A 15,831-nucleotide genomic window follows, 5' to 3' on the forward strand; every position below is an offset into this window, starting at 1 on the left:
CAACAACATTAAAAAAACATGTTTTATAGATTTATGTATTGTACTTGTTTCGAGGGCTGTCCTATGGAGATGAAATTCAATAAAATATTTGCTGACTTCCTATTTATATGAGGCCCTCCACCTGACACAGATTGGTTGCAGAGAGCACACAATTTGGCTGGTTGGGAGGAGCACTGAGGTTGAGAGTTAAGCTGAACCCTTAGGAATGTAGAGTCTATCAGGAAGTCTGGTAAAGGTTATGGGCTGGGCACAGCTCATTGTTCCGTATGTGTAAACATGCATGCATGCTGGCTTTGCAGACAGAGTCTTGCTCTGTCACTCAGGCTGGAGTGCAGTGGTGTGATCTCTGCTCACTACAACCTCCAACTCATGGGCTCAAGTGATCCTCACACCTCAGCCTCCCAAGTAGCTGGGACTACAGGCACACACCACCACAGCCCGATAATTTGTGTATTTTTAGTAGAGACAGGGTTTTGCCATGTTGCCCAGGCTGGTCTTGAACTCCTGAGCTCAAATGATCCACCTGCCTCAGCCTCCCAAAGTGCTGGGATTACAGGCATGAGCCACTGCACCCCACCTGATTTATCCAACTTATAACCAAATGAGATACAGTTTTAAAGCTTTGCAACCCCCCAAATCAGGAAATTTAAATCAATAAAATAAAGCATTTATTAAGTCTAGAGTCTGCTTTTGGGAGGCAGTTAGGGTAATAGAAATTAGTACTTTGCTTGGCAGACCCACTTGGTGCCAGGCATTGTGCCATTGCACAATATCATTTTATTACTCTTCAGAATATGTGTTTGTGGTAGGTGTTATTTTTTGCATTTTATGTTGAAAAAACGGACCTTCAGTGAGGTCCATTAATTTACCTGAAGTTACAGAATATGGATAGGGGAGCAGGGAGTCAAATATAGGCCTATCTTGACTCCTAAGTACTTGTTCTTTTCATTATAACACACCATCTACATGTTTTGGCATTTGACAGAAAAGCTTGGTTCAATTCACATGCATAAAAGGAAATATGGAGATAAATAATGTTTTCTTTCTCCTATTTTTATTTTTAATTTAAGTAACAGCATTGTGGAATGAAAAGAACAACCGAATATGAGTTCTGACTTCATCACTCATTGGCACTAGGTCTTTGGGTAGGTCATTCATTTTGCTCTTTCAAACCTATTTCTTCATCTGCAAAGTGGAAATAATAACCCTTCCTCTACTTACATCATGAGATTATTATGAAATGAAAACGTTATGTAGGAAAACATGCTGAAAACTTTTGACTCTAAATATTTCTGGTTTAAAATACTGCCCTCGTTAGTCATTTAGACATCGAATGGATCTATTTCTGGCCCACGGGGCCCCTCTGGCAGCATGGCTTTCAAAAGATGCATTGCTCATTGTAGAAGGAAAAATGTGTGGAGAGATGTCTGCTACTGCATTGCAGGCTGCCAACCCTACAGTCATGAGCTGTTATATGAGCTAGTTGCACTTTGGGTTTTTCCAACATTGAGATTCTTTGGGACTTGAGGAGGGTGCACTGCCATATGCACTGAGTGCCCCGTGGTAACTGGAGATGAAGGTGGCTTACCCTTCACCGGCATCATTATGGATCCAGGCCTGGCAGGTAAGTTCACATGTGCTACACCTACTGAGATAGAGGAGATCATGCAGCCATCCGTGGCTCTTACTGCTGGAAAGGTGAATCGAGGCAATCAGCTTTCACACATTTGTTCATTTAAACAGTAAACATTGATTGTCTGTGAACCAGATGTAAAGTACAAAGAAAAAATAATAAAAATTTAAGAACAAAGATAAATGAGGGATAATCACCAGCTGGGTACAATCCCCAGCAAGAGCAGCACATAGCCTTTGTAAACAAAGGATTATATATTTAAAATGTTGTGAGAATTCCAGACACCCTGGGAGCTACCACACTGCCCCATGAAGGCTGAGTGGGGCCAGGATGGGTTTGGGTTGCTTTGGTTGTAAGTTGTTCAGGCTAAAGGCATGAAGTTATATAAATCCAAACATATTCCTGAGCCTCATTGAAAGTAAAATTTGGGGACCCGATATTAGACATTATGTGTAAATGAAATTAAAAAGTCATAAATAGAGTGCTTTAGTCCATCTGAGCTGCTATAAAAAAACACCGTAGATGGTGGCTAAAAACAACAGAAATGTATTCTCACAGTTCTGGAAGCTGAGAAGTCCAAGATCAAGGCATCGGTAGGTCGAGTATGTGGTGAAGGCCCTCTCTCTGGATCATAGATTGTATCCCCTCGCTGTGTCTTCACATAGTGGAAGGGGCAAATGAGCTTCCCAGGGCCTCTATTATGAGGTCACTTATCCTATTTATGAGGGCTCCATTCTTATGACCTCATCACCTCCCAAAGGCCTGACTTCCTAATACTACCGTATTGGGTGTAGACTTTCAACATATGAACTATGAAGGGGCACAAACATTCAGAACATAGCATATGGTATAACAAAAATGAGGGATACAAACCAGGGACTTAGCCAATGTTATGAATGGACCTGACCCCCGCAATGGCCAATGGCCAGTGGATCAGGAGTGGATTGTGCTGATGTAAAGACTTGGGAATAGATGCATACAAAATGCTATGGGAACTGAATGGAAAGCAACATTTGCAGTGGGTTTTGACAGCTCTTATAATGGCTCATGATTGCAAATGTGTGATATAAATCACACATAGAAGCTTTCCTGATATACAAAGGGTGCGGGGTGGGGGGGGGGTGCTTGAAATCCTAAGCAAGTGGACAACATATCACATAAAATAAGTGATTAAAAACAAAATTGGAGAATTGTGCCCTTTGGCACTCATTCGCCCTCCTATGTTTCTGAGATAATCTGGGTACTAAGCCACAGTGAAGACAAAGGGCCACAAATATCTCCTATCCCAGAAGTCTCGCAGTAAGTTGAAAGTTCTACTTCAAGTTTCCTTTAAAAAACAAAAACAAAATTACTGATCCAGCAATCCTACTACTGAGTATATATTCAAAGGAAATGCAATCCATTATCTTGAAAAGATATCTGGACTCCTATGTTTATTGCAGCATTATTCAGAATAGCCAAGATATAGAATCAGTTTAAGTGTGCATCAATAAATAAATGGATTTAAAAGTGTGGTATATATACACAATGGAACACTGTTCAGCCTTCAAGAAGAGGGAAATTCCGCTTTGCAACAACATGAATGAACCTGAAGGCCATTACACCAAGTGAGATAAGCCAGGCACAGAAAGACAAATACTGTATGATCTCTTATATATGGAGTCTAAAAATACTAAACCCTTAGAAGCAGAGGGTAGAATGGTGGTTGCCAAGGGCTGCAAGAAGGAGAAAGATGGGAAGATGTTGGGTCGAAGGGTGCAAAGTTTCAGTTGTAAGATTAGTTAAGTTCTGGAGATTAATATACAGAATGGTCGCTATAGTTAAATAATGCTGTATTGTACAGTGGAAATTTGCTAACGAAACTGCTTTTGCACATGTTATATCAGGGAGAAAATTTAACAGTAAGCTAAACTAACCCAATCTCCATATTGCCTTTCCCTTAATTATTCCAGGGCTATTGAGGGGTGGGAGAGGCCAAGCATCTTAAATTGGAAACACGTATTGTTTATATTTGCTGGGAAGGGTGGGTTCATAAGGGTGAGAGGACAAGGGTTTGATAAGAAATGTCTCTTCAAATAACAGATGTACTCAGGAACCCAAAGCCTCTTGTATGTGACAGGTAATGAGGTAGGGTAGAGGCATGACTTCAGTCTGGATCTGAGCTACCAGGCTGGAGTTGTCAAACCAGGAGAATGAAGAAAACAATAAAAGCTTAACCTTAGTAATTAGAAGGAATGGGGGAATATAATTTTAAAAAGCATTTGGAATTGGCAACCAATTCTTTTTAAACTGGCAATGTTAAAAGTACAGCGAATAAATTGTAGTCTGAGGTCAGGCACAGACTGGATGGGGTAATTTTACAGAGAAATACTGAAATGAATCTGAATCTCTCTAGAAGGCTTACGGCCTCTGTATTTTCCTCCCATCTTAGAAGCACCTGAAAGCAGGTTTCTGGGGGGAGAAAGTTGAAAAGGACAGCACCTATATGTAAGCCCTGAAGGGGCATGAACAGAAAGGCAAAAGCCACGTCTACCAGAGATCAAGGAGCCAGGAACTTGGAAGAGGATCCCATAGAGGCACCAGGGCCTGGGAAGAGGCAAACTACACACCCTCTGCTAGCACCTGCAACGTGCCTGCCTTTCAGGAGGGTACTCACGCCCATCATACAGTGCAGGGTCATGCAGATTGCTTCAAGTATTTCTGCAATGCTTCTCCAAGACTCTCTGGGTTCGCACTGTGCAGACTTAAACACACTATTTAGTTCCCCTCAGCCTTGGGGTCCTGACTTGTAAAAAGGAGAACAATCACCTCTCTCTTGCAAGAATGTAAAGAAAATTAAAGGAGATGTGTGAAATGCATTGTTCAGCAAGTTTTACATTCATAAAAATTATTGTTTTTTAAATTCCTTTTTATTACCTTTTTCTGCAACATCACGCAAAATAAAAGTTGCAAGAGGTAGAGATACATTCCTGAGAATTCTGATATGTTTCCCAGAGACTAGGTGCAGCTCCAGGCTCCTAAAGTGTGATGCATTCACCCCAGGGCTTCCTGGATGAAGCAACTCTGACACCAGGATCTAACTAGGCCTGGAGTTCTCTGCAGCCTGGAGGGTGGTTTCGCAGGGTGCAGGACTGAGGCAGCTCTTTGAAGATCCACATACAAATATAATGATTCGTATAAATATCTTTTCCCTCATAATGTTACCAGACTGTGGGATTTCATTTGCATACCCCTGATGATCTCATTATACACTATTTTATCTCCCCCTTTCTGTCTGTCCCCAGTTAATTGGGTCCTATGGTATTAATCTGTCTGAAAAAGCATCTTCTGCTCCTGAATTTCAGATTTTGACTTACAAGTGAGTTGGTGCTGATACAGTGATGTTATATGCAGATAGTAAGCACAGGAGGCTTCCTGGAGGCCTTATCTCCTTCCTTAATATCTGTTAAGTCAACCATTGAGGTTTTATCAGGCTATGCATGGTGTTCAAAAACACAGTAAGACTAAAGCTACCAACTCTTCTCATTAAGTTGATTCAATTTCAACTTTCCCATCAAGATGCTCTATCCCAGTGAACATTTGGTCTCATTGCCTTTTTATTTCCAGCTGTCAGCTTAAAAACAGTGACTGCTTGTTCACCTTTCTCATCCTGCAGCATCAGCGGAATTAGCCCCAGTGCTTCCTGTGCAAAAGACTCACCACCACCTTCCACCAGAGGTGCTGAGTCTGCACAGCTGGCCAAGTTCAGCAGATGGCTGGCAAGGGCTTCAGCTGGGGATTACGCTGGCTGAAAAGACACAGTCATGGAATGTTTGCTACAGGCACCCTCCTTGAATGGGTACCACTGCGACAAAGAAGCCCAGCATAGGAGGTCATGTAGAAGATGAGAGAGAGAATCAGGAGGAATGAAAAGAAAGGAGGTAGGAGGATGCTGTGTCTTGCACAGGGCCCTGTCTTGTTTGCCTAAAAAATATGCCTCTCCTCAATTCCAGAAATATTCTCTTTTTGCTTTTTTATTCTCATTAAATGTTTTGTAAAAATCTAACTGAAATCCACTCATTGAGTCCTGTTTCTCCTCCCCTTCCTCACGTTCACTCACGCTCACCTGTCAATGCTCAGTTTTCCTGACACTTTCCTCTTCCAGTCCCACACTTTCAGCCTGGGGGCTGCGACCTTTATTTGTGCTCAAGCACCCACACACATAGTCCCATCTTAATGCATGCCACATTGAACTGTCATTGTTGACTCACTTGTCTTTCCTACCTGAAGTCAGACCCTCTAGTTTATTCATCTCCGCATCCTCATTGCAGGGCTTTGATCAAAGAAAAGAGATGCACCAAGGCAGGGATCAACCCTTTAGTGACCCCAGTGTCTGCAGACTCTATGAGAAAATGATGCAGCCAGGTTACCCAGGTGCAATGGATTGCATGCTGAGCTATGGTACTGTAACCAAGAACCCCCACTTCTCTGAGAGTATGTTTTTCTCCCTCTCTCTTCTTTTCTCTTTTTCATATTTCCTCACTTCCTACTTAGCCCTTTAGAAATGCAAACATAGCTTTGAACCCCCCCTTCACCAGACACTCCCTACAGAGCAAGTTAATCTAACCATGTGCTTAGGAGCTCCAGAAAGGAACTCTTACCCACCAGGAAGTTGTCTCAAGAGATAACAATTGATTGACAACTTAAAGTATGCCCACCCACAAAGACACCAACAGTAACCAGCTTGACCACCCACTAGATAAGGCACCAAGCTAACACGTGCCCCCCCCCACCTCCTTGCTTTCCCCCTCTCCCAACGTGCTACTCATGTTAACCCCCCTTTAAAAAATGCCTCCTTTCTGCCCCAGAAGTGAAGTGGTACTCGTAATGCAAGAGGCTGTACTTCTTCCTTTAAGCTAATTTTGGAATCAACAGTCATTTTCTTTATATTAATACCAGACCTTGTTATTATTAATTGAACTCTGTAAGCAGCAAGCAACAGAACCAGCACTGCATTCTGTTTTGCATGATATTAAAATACCATCATGCCACTCAGGGTTTTCAGTGAGCCCAACACCATTCCTGACAGACTGTAGATTTTAAATAAAGTTTTGTTGACTCAATGAACAAATATTTGAACAGATGAATAAAGGAGCAAAAGGCATAAATCAACAGTTTTCACTTAATTCATTGCTTTATCAGTAAGCCTGCCAAAAGAGAAAATAAGATAATACTTCAGATAAAACACCAGTTGGAAATCACTAGCCTAAGTTAGTGAAAATCTATGAATGCAAGTCTCTCAGAGTAACGTAAGTGACATGAAAGAAACATTTATGTGCTTGAGGTAGGCAGTTTTGTCAGAGGCATTTGAGCCAAAGCGACTCCATTTTGAATGAGAGCTGGGAAAATGAAGCTGAGACTTGTTGGGCTGCATTCCCAAAAAGTCAGGCATCCCTAGCTTCTAGATGTTTATGGTTAAGGAAACAAATTAGTAATGTTTACTAAAAGAGACTCAGACTTGGGAGTGTCCAGATATCCCGACATCTGGAGAACAAAGGCATTCCTAATTTTGCTTTAAAGATAATACTATCAATCCTTGCAAAATATAGTCATTAAGAAAATCACTCCTTTATCACAAACCCTTGTAGGAGAACACATCTCCGCATATATACAAGCATTGTACCTGGGGTGGATGCATTCCTCCTCTTACTTTCAAGAACTCCCTACTCAACGGAGTAGCTGTTCTTTCTCCACTCTACATTCTTAATAAACTTGCTTTTACTTTGCACTGCAGACTTGCCTTGAATTCCTTCTTGCGTGAGAACCAAGAGCCCTCTCCTGGGGTCTGAATCGGGACCCCTTGCCTGTAACAGTTTCTAAGTAATGCCAAACTTGTGCACAAAAATATCCTTTTTATTCCCTAAAGAACATCATTTTGGATTTTGAACTTCTTTTTACAGACAAACCCGCAGCCCCCACCCCTTTCACATGTCGCATGAGCACTGCAGTTAATATCTGGAATTAACATGGACTGTGCTTCAAAACATCACATGTATGTGGGGGAGTGGACAGCTTGGTTCCAGTTACACTAAAACAAAATAATAAAGAAAACAATGATGAGCTTGAGTCACATCTCAGAAAGCTTGCTGGTGCATTTACTGTAATCAGTATCCATAGGACACTGATGGGTTCATCATTTCAATTTATTTAATGATAAAGGACTCTATTTTTCTCAATGCAATTAAGCAAAATACCACAGTAAACAAGTACTTTAGTGGGATAAAACTATCTCCATTTGAATCACTTCTTTTTAAAGTAAGCATACACTAATCAGCTCTAGAAAAAAAAAAATCCAACTATAAAATTGACAAATATCTTTGGAAATGAAACTCCTTTTAGAAACCTGTTTAGGGAAAAGAGAACAAGGGAACATAATTATCTGTCTAAATGGATGCCATTTAACAAAGATGATTGGAGAGCTCTTGTATATTTCCCAAACCATTTCTCCTCCAGATGTTTTTTTGACCAACCTTGAAAATCCATAAAAACCAACTGAGTCTTGCAGAAACCATAAAGAAGAGTTGTAATTGGCCTCATAGATCCTGCAGATGGAGCATGTGTCTGGGTCCAAGGGGGTTTGAGGAATCTCAGCAGGGACATTTATAGATCCAGCTGTGCTTCTCCACATAGACCACTCAGTCTAACTCATATTTTCCTTTGTTTTCTCCCTTATTGCCCCTCAGCATTATGCCCAATACTCTCCGTTCTGTATTTGTTGCTTCTGCTAACCCCTGATTCCCTCCAATTCTAACTCTAGGTATATGGTGCAACTTCCCAACTCTAACTCTAGGTATACAATGCAACCTCCTTACCCTAACTCTAGGTGTACAATAAAACCTCCCAACTCTAACTCCAGGTGCACAACACAACTCCCAACTCTAGGTAACAATGCAACTTCCCAACTCTAACTCTAGGTGTACGATTCAACCTCCCTACTCTAACTCTAGGTGCACAATGCCCCTCCCAAATCTAGGTGTACAATGCAACCTCCCAACTCTAGGTGTACAATGCAACCTCCCAATTCTAGGTGTACAACGCAACCTCCCAACTCTAGGTATACAACACAGCCTGTCAACTCTAACTAGTTGGACAGTGCAGCCTCCCAACTCTAACTCTAGGTGTACAATGCAGCCTAACAACTCTAACTCTAGGTGTGCAATGCAACAGATAGAGGCTGTGGATATCGTGCCCTACATCCTGTGCCCAATGCTGTGTTCTCTTCTTGATGGCTAACAGCACCCTTCCTCACACTTCAGCATCTCTGCAGTGTCTGCCTATCAGCTTTTCCCAGGGCGGGTGCTTGTTCAATCCAACTTCAGAGCACCCTAAGGGGGCTCTAACACTCCCAGGGACACTCCCATCCAATGAGGATTGAGGGGTGGAAATTAGGAACTAAATGCCTCAGCTCCTGGAGGGTGGATGCATTGCATACTCCTCGGAGGGTCCTCAGGAGAGAACAGGCAGGTGGGAATGCTTCAGGAAGAAATACCAGGCACCCAGAAGCAAGTAGAAAAGTAATGAATATTAATGGTGTATTTATCTTGGGGCAGGATTTCTACAGTGGCCAGGTTAATAATTTTATGCACATTTATGCAGATCAGGAAACAGGGCTGCAGGACTGGTGCCTAAACTCCCCACAGCCAGAATGTGAGGGAACTTAGATATAGTTCACTGCAAGTCAGTTTCAATTCCTCTAATCCAAGGCCTAGAAGGATAGACAATGTCAACATGACAAGGACCCAATAGTCACAGGTACTTAATAGATTGAAATTAATATCTGGTGTCTCCCTCAATTGAAAATGAGCCCGTGAGCTGACACCTAACAGTCTATTTTGCAACCTGAGGGATGGCACGTGCCACTTTTGTTATATTCTGTTAGAAATGCAGTCCAGATCTCTTTGCCATGAAACTAGCAGAGCCCTACCCTAGATCTGTCATTAAACTGCAATTTGGTGCCAAGAAAATGGTGCTAAACTAATAATTTTTGCTTGAAGGGTATTCATGACTTTAAGGAAAGAACAAAAAAAAAAGTGCCTACCATTTACTTAAAGTTTGAAGGTTTAAGCTCTAATAAAAGAGCTGCAAAAAATGAGGCAAAAAGCATTTTGGAGAGAACTGGGAATATGCCTGTTTCTTCTAGGCACATCAGAGCACTTTCAGACCTGAGGCTTGAGACCACACTCAATTTCTCCAGATCTTAACTTTATTTAGGGAATATTCTATTTAGGACTAATTTGGGGATCTCCTTTCTCTGAGACAGGGTGGCAATGATAACACCATTCATATTTGTGTATGTCATATTTTAAGATCCTTTTCTTCTCATTTGATCAATGTAACAACTCCATGAGGAAAGCCCCTCTCTGTGTTTTGCAGATGAATTAAGAGATTCGGAGATGTTAGACAACCCAGCTAGTTAAACCTAACAGAAGCGTAACAGAACACAGTTACTTCTTTCTTTCAGGTTTTCTTCTTTTGTTCTCAGAAAGAATCAAATAAATCATCTTAGTCAGGTGTTATCATGCCTATTTTCTTTATGGGAGGTAACTAAGGTCTAAAGAAATTAAGAGAATAACAAGAAAACTTGCTTTCTACAGTTATGGATTTGACCTATTTTTTTATTTTGATTTTTTATAGATTTAGGAAGTACAATTGCAGGGTTTTTTTGTTTGTTTGCTTGTTTGTTTTTTACCTGCATTGATTGCATGGTGGTGAAGTCTGGGATTTTTACGCAGCCATCACTCAAATAGTGTACCTTGTTCCCATTAGGTCATTTCTCATCCCTCACCCCTCCACCCACCCTTCCACTTTTTTGAGTCTCCAATGTCTATTTTTCCACTATCTATGCCTATGTATAGATTATTCAGCTCCTGATATCAAAAATGATTTTTTCCTTATTGGTGATAGTGCCCAGGGCACAAGGGGAGTGTCTCAGATCAAACCAGGGGAGAGGAAGACCTGACCATGAATGACACGTTAGCAGCAAGAGGGAGTAGGTAAGAGACAGTTCAATAATCCACCGAAGCCTCTAAACTCCCATGGCTGCTTGAGGAGACAGCACCACATTAATTGCCATGCATTCCTATTCATTCTGCCCTCTGCTTTCACAAAGGTAGGTGTTCACTCTCTCTCTCTCTCACACACACACATTGGATGCATACACAGTTCTAACAGTGTTGACTCCATGCAGCCCAACCTTTAGAACTTTCGATTGAATTAAATTCTTAAAATCACCCACTATCATAGATAAGACACTTGCTCTGTGTAGGGTGATTGGGTTTGTTGTTTCATGTTTTTATTTCATTTATTCTCACAGCAACACTGTGAGGGAGAAAATTGTGTTCCCATTTTATAGATGAGGAGACTAAGTTTTTGAGAATTAACTTGTCTATGGTGAGTTACCTAGCTGAGAAGCAGCAGAGCTAACATTTCCAACCAGGCCTGCCTGGCTCCCAGACAGGGTTTCTCCATCCCACCCCACACCCTCCAGCAGATATGCCCACAGCGCTAGTACTAGCCACGCCCATTCATGTGCTCCTTGTTTATGGAACATTCGGTTCGTGCCTGCCAGAAATTGGGTAACAGGACCAGGCCTCCTTTGCTTAAATGTAGATTATCTTTCTTAAATACAGAAGTTACAAAACACTATGTTTTGAGACTTATAACCCAGAAGCACTGTACAGTGTGGTGAGTGATGGACAGAACAAGCACACAGTGCAATGGAAACACCAACAGGGCCCACGACCTGGTGCAGGGTTGGTTGGTGAAGGCTTGGTGGGGTGGTCAGCATGTCAGTGAACCTGTGGCCTGAGGGATGGGAGCTAAGCTGGGCAGAAATCAGGGCTCCAGGCAGAGGGGACAGGTATTGAGTCCTGGAGGTGGGGGTGTGGAGGGCTCTATAAACTATGCTAAGGAGTCTGACAGATCATAGCAACAGTTAAAAAGCTCAGGGATGAAACGTCAAGAAGGGTCATTATTAAGTGGAAAATTCTAAAGCTGCTACATGGGGTTAGCCATTTGCTGAGGCCTCTTTAGAAATAGCCTGGTGGATGGTAGGGCTCAGACTGTGCTTGGGTCTTGTCAAACAAAAGGAGTCCCCCATACAGGTGTGTGCCTGTAATCCCAGCTACTTAGGAGGCTGAGGCAGGAGAATCGCTTGAACTCCAGAGGCGGAGGTTGCAGCGAGCTCAGATTGCACTACTGCACTCCAGCCTCAGCTACAGAGTGAGACTCCATTTCGGAAAAAAAAAAAAAAAAAAAAAAATGGAGTCCCCATACTTCAGTTACACTGTTATCCTAAGAACTTGATATGGTTTGGTTGTGTCCTCACCCAGATCTCATCTTGCACTGCAGTTCCCATATTCCCCAGGTGTCGTGGGAGGAACCTGGTTGGGGGGTGGTTGAGTCATAGAGGTGGTTATCCTCATGCTGTTTTCGGGATGGTGAATGAGTTCTCATGAGACCAGATGGTTTCATAAGGGGCTTTTCCCCCTTTTGCTCAGCACTTCTCCTTGCTGCCGCCATGTGAAGAAGGACATGTTTACTTCCCCTTCCACAATGAATGCAGGTTTCCTGAGGCCTCCTCAGTCATGAGGAACTGTGAGTCAATTAAACCTCTTTTCTTTATAAATGACCCAGTCTTGGGTATGTCTTTATTAGCAGCTTGAGAACGGACTAATAGAGAAGTACTAACACGGTAATATGGTTTTGTTAAGGAAAGTGGTGGAGTACGGAAAAGAAGGGAGTTGGGTTGCCTAGAATCTGTGATTCTAGCATTGAGAATGTCCTAATGGGCTGACTCGGGTCATTCAGTGTTAGGAGAAAATCTAGCTCTATAATAGCCACTGCAGTTGTTCTGATAAGGGAGGGTCTTGCATCTAGGCTCCTTCAGGTACTATATTCTAAGTACTACATGCTACAGATAATACATAAGGTATACTTCATTCCATTTCCTGTTTTTCACAGTGGCTCTCTTAGTAAGAAATAGCCATCTCTATTTTATAAGTAAAGATAAGATGGAGGCTTAGAAAAGTTAAGTAACTTTCCCAAGGTTACACAGGTGGAGATTGGGATAAAAATTAAATTTCCATCTGTCTGACTCCAAATGCCGTATTTTCACTGGTGAAAAGAGGATGTCGCTAATTAACGACACTTGCCTTTGCTGCCTTCCAGGCAAACTGCCACCTCTCTCAGTTCAATCTATCAAAGGAAGCTCTCCAGTCTGGCTGCTGAAAATATTGACCACAAGCTTTCTCCAAACAAATGAATGCTTTAACATGTTGGTTTCCTTCTTCTCTGCTGGAGTGTGATTCCATATCCAGAGGTTGGTCACTGCTGTGTGGAGCTAAGGGAATTCAACGTCTGCTCCTGAAAGTGAACTGCTAGCTGGGTCTATCACTACAGACCGGCCGAAACCTGAGGGTGAACTGAAATCAGCCTCCAGACAGACTTGCCATGAGAAAAGTTCAGCCAGCCTTCACAACAGAAGCGCCTTTGAGGACCAGCCAGGTGCCAAACCTGTGCTTGACTCCAGGGATGTGAGAAGGAATAAGCCCAGGACAGTGCTCCGGAAGATCTTGCAATCTAGTTGGAGAGATAAGCATGTAAATAAATATCGACAGATTCAAGTGCTCTGGCTTAATTCTATGTGAGGTGTCATGGGAGCACAGGGGAAGGATGTGCCACTCGTATTGGAGTGGACTGTGAATACAGTCCTGAGCCTGGGAAAATGAGGGGGGATTTCTCACCTGGTGAAAAGGAGCCTGAGGGGAATGGAGTAGCATGAGAAAAGTCATGACTCAACAATGTCAGTGTATCACTGTTAAACCGAGCAGCTGGGATGCTGTAAGAGATGAAGCAGGTGAGGCTCTTAGGGACAAGACAGTGGGCAGATGTGTGGCAGGACCAGAAGTTTGGTTTTTATTCTGTAAATGAGGAAGGGCAGGAAAAAGCATCCAAAGGCAAATAAGTCCGGCTCTCCGTTTAACAAAAGAAAAATTCACTTGTAGTTTTCTTCATTTTTAAATCTTTTTTTAAAAAAATTAAAGAGTCACTCAATCCACTTAACTATGTATTTCTGTTACGATATATTGTCTTCAAAGTTGTAAGCCTTTTCAAGGATGAATATATGTATCTTGCTTACTTTTGTTTCATTACAACACTTAAGAGAGAACTTGGCATATAACAAGGGCAAAATAAATGCTGGAGAATTGAAATAAAGGATAACTTTCGCTGAGCACAGGGTAGGGTTGTAAGAATGCTGCTTTTCTTAATTCTTAGTATACCCCATGATGTAGGCATAGCTATTTTCCACTTTCACAGATAAATAAATTGGAACTCAGGAATAACATATAACAATCCCAGGGGCACAGGTGTTGTGTGCAGCTGCTAATGAGTAGAAATGTGGGAACTCCACCCTGGGTCTGTGGGAAGGCAATGGCTGTGTGTGTGTGTGTGTGTGTGTGTGTGTGTGTGTGTGTGTGTAAGTACTTTGCTGGATGTATGAAGTTAGATTAGAAATTTTGGGTTCAGTATTAACCTGTACACACTCATCAGCAACCTCACTGAAGTGGGAAATCAGCCACAAATGGGTCTTTGAAACCAAAATAAATCAAAATAATATATATGCTGCCGCCCATGTGCTCCCTAGGAAGACCTCTCAGAACTGTTCTTTTGGGCTGTGGAACTTGAGAGAGTGCTGGGTGAACACGATGTCCGAGGATTGGCTGCTGATGCATCTATTGAATTATCACAGGTCAAATACACTCAATACAATTAGATTTGCACCAAAAAACAGGACGAGCCGTGCTTTTGTTCCAGGGAAATACGTGCTCAATGCTTTCAGCATGCTGAATACTTATGCATCAGCACAGTACTGGGTATTGTGCCTCATTCCATTTGCCCAGTGAACATGTGCTGCTGACTTCATGTGAGACAGACCTACGGCAAGCCTGATGTTGCAAGGATGAATAAGACAAGGAACGAGGGTACAAGACAGAAGACTGAAGCACAGTAAATCACCGCTATTAGGAAAGGAAAGGACAGTGGCTAGAGGACAGATGAGGGGCTACTTCCCAGAGGAGATGGCCAATAAGCTGGGGTTGAAGGATGAGGACGAATGTGCAAGATAAGCAATAAAACAATCTAGATTTGCCTTGTTTGGTTGAATGCTTTGCTTTTGTAATTCCATCTGTGAGCCCTGTCACTTCATTAATGATTTTTAAATGAAGATGGATAAAGGTCAATAGACTCCCTAACATGTCTGTATCCCAGAGTGTTAGGACCATGGCATTTTTGTGAGGAGCCCGCAGGGTGCATGGAGGATGTTTGCTGCAGGTATGTGTGTGTGTGTGTGTTCTGTTACCAGGACTCTGCTCCCACTTCCTGTGATAAAAAGGCCTTGATTTTGTTGGGTGTTCTGATTCCCTGTCATTCTCCTTGCGTGGGTTTCAGGGAAAGCTAATGCTAGGCCTGAGCCAGCGAATCAGGCACAACAACCAGGTCCTCCTATTGTTTTTGCCACAGTTGTTGGTTCACAGATGGGCAAATCATCACATCCAAGTCCATGGTATCCATTAAAATTAGTGCTGAGGCTCCTTGGAAATAAACTCTTGTTCTGATCTCGAAACCCTGGTAAAGGGAGAGGTAAGGTCTTGAATGGCTGCTTTCATCTGGCAGAGACTAAAATCTTACCAATCAAAGGCAGAGCTAAGGGATAGAGGAACTGAGTCTTGTTGATATTATCCGACCCTGGCTCTTGACAGAGCTGACGTTTTGTCTACCCCACTGGGATCTTCTATTGTGTTGAGGCAACACATTCCCTCTTTGCTTGTAAAAGTTAATATCCTGCCTCATACTGTGTATATTTTTCAAGGGCTATTGCTTCCCATAGCAGAAGTAAAGACTTGGTCAACAGGGAACCTTACAGACAAGATTTTTGCTTACAGGCTTTTGTATTGGTGTGGCAAGATGCAGTCTCTAAGTGAGAGAGACTTGGCATGTACAGGCTATTCCAGCTACCTGGATAATGTCTCCTGTTAAGATCCGAAACATGATTACTTTCTACTCTGTGACCTTTAGACAAACCATTCCCTACCCCACTACTTAGCCCACAAGTTTCTGGTTCTACTGCAAAGGTGTAATTCATTGTTTATATCTTCTGA

At 42.3% G+C, this 15,831-nt stretch overlaps 1 long non-coding RNA gene across 2 annotated transcripts in view; it reads right to left on the bottom strand.

The window, feature by feature from the left end:
• Positions 1-2,315, bottom strand: part of LOC105487948 (uncharacterized) — a 28,354-nt gene extending 26,039 nt beyond the window's left edge. For both annotated transcript variants that reach the window (XR_011621526.1, XR_011621525.1), the window contains exon 1: positions 2,190-2,315. This is a non-coding gene — a long non-coding RNA (uncharacterized lncRNA). The remainder of the gene's footprint in view (positions 1-2,189) is intronic.
• Positions 2,316-15,831: the final 13,516 nt, after the last annotated feature.

The sequence above is a fragment of the Macaca nemestrina genome, chromosome 3, assembly GCF_043159975.1.
Source record: "Macaca nemestrina isolate mMacNem1 chromosome 3, mMacNem.hap1, whole genome shotgun sequence".
Lineage (NCBI taxonomy): Eukaryota > Metazoa > Chordata > Mammalia > Primates > Cercopithecidae > Macaca > Macaca nemestrina.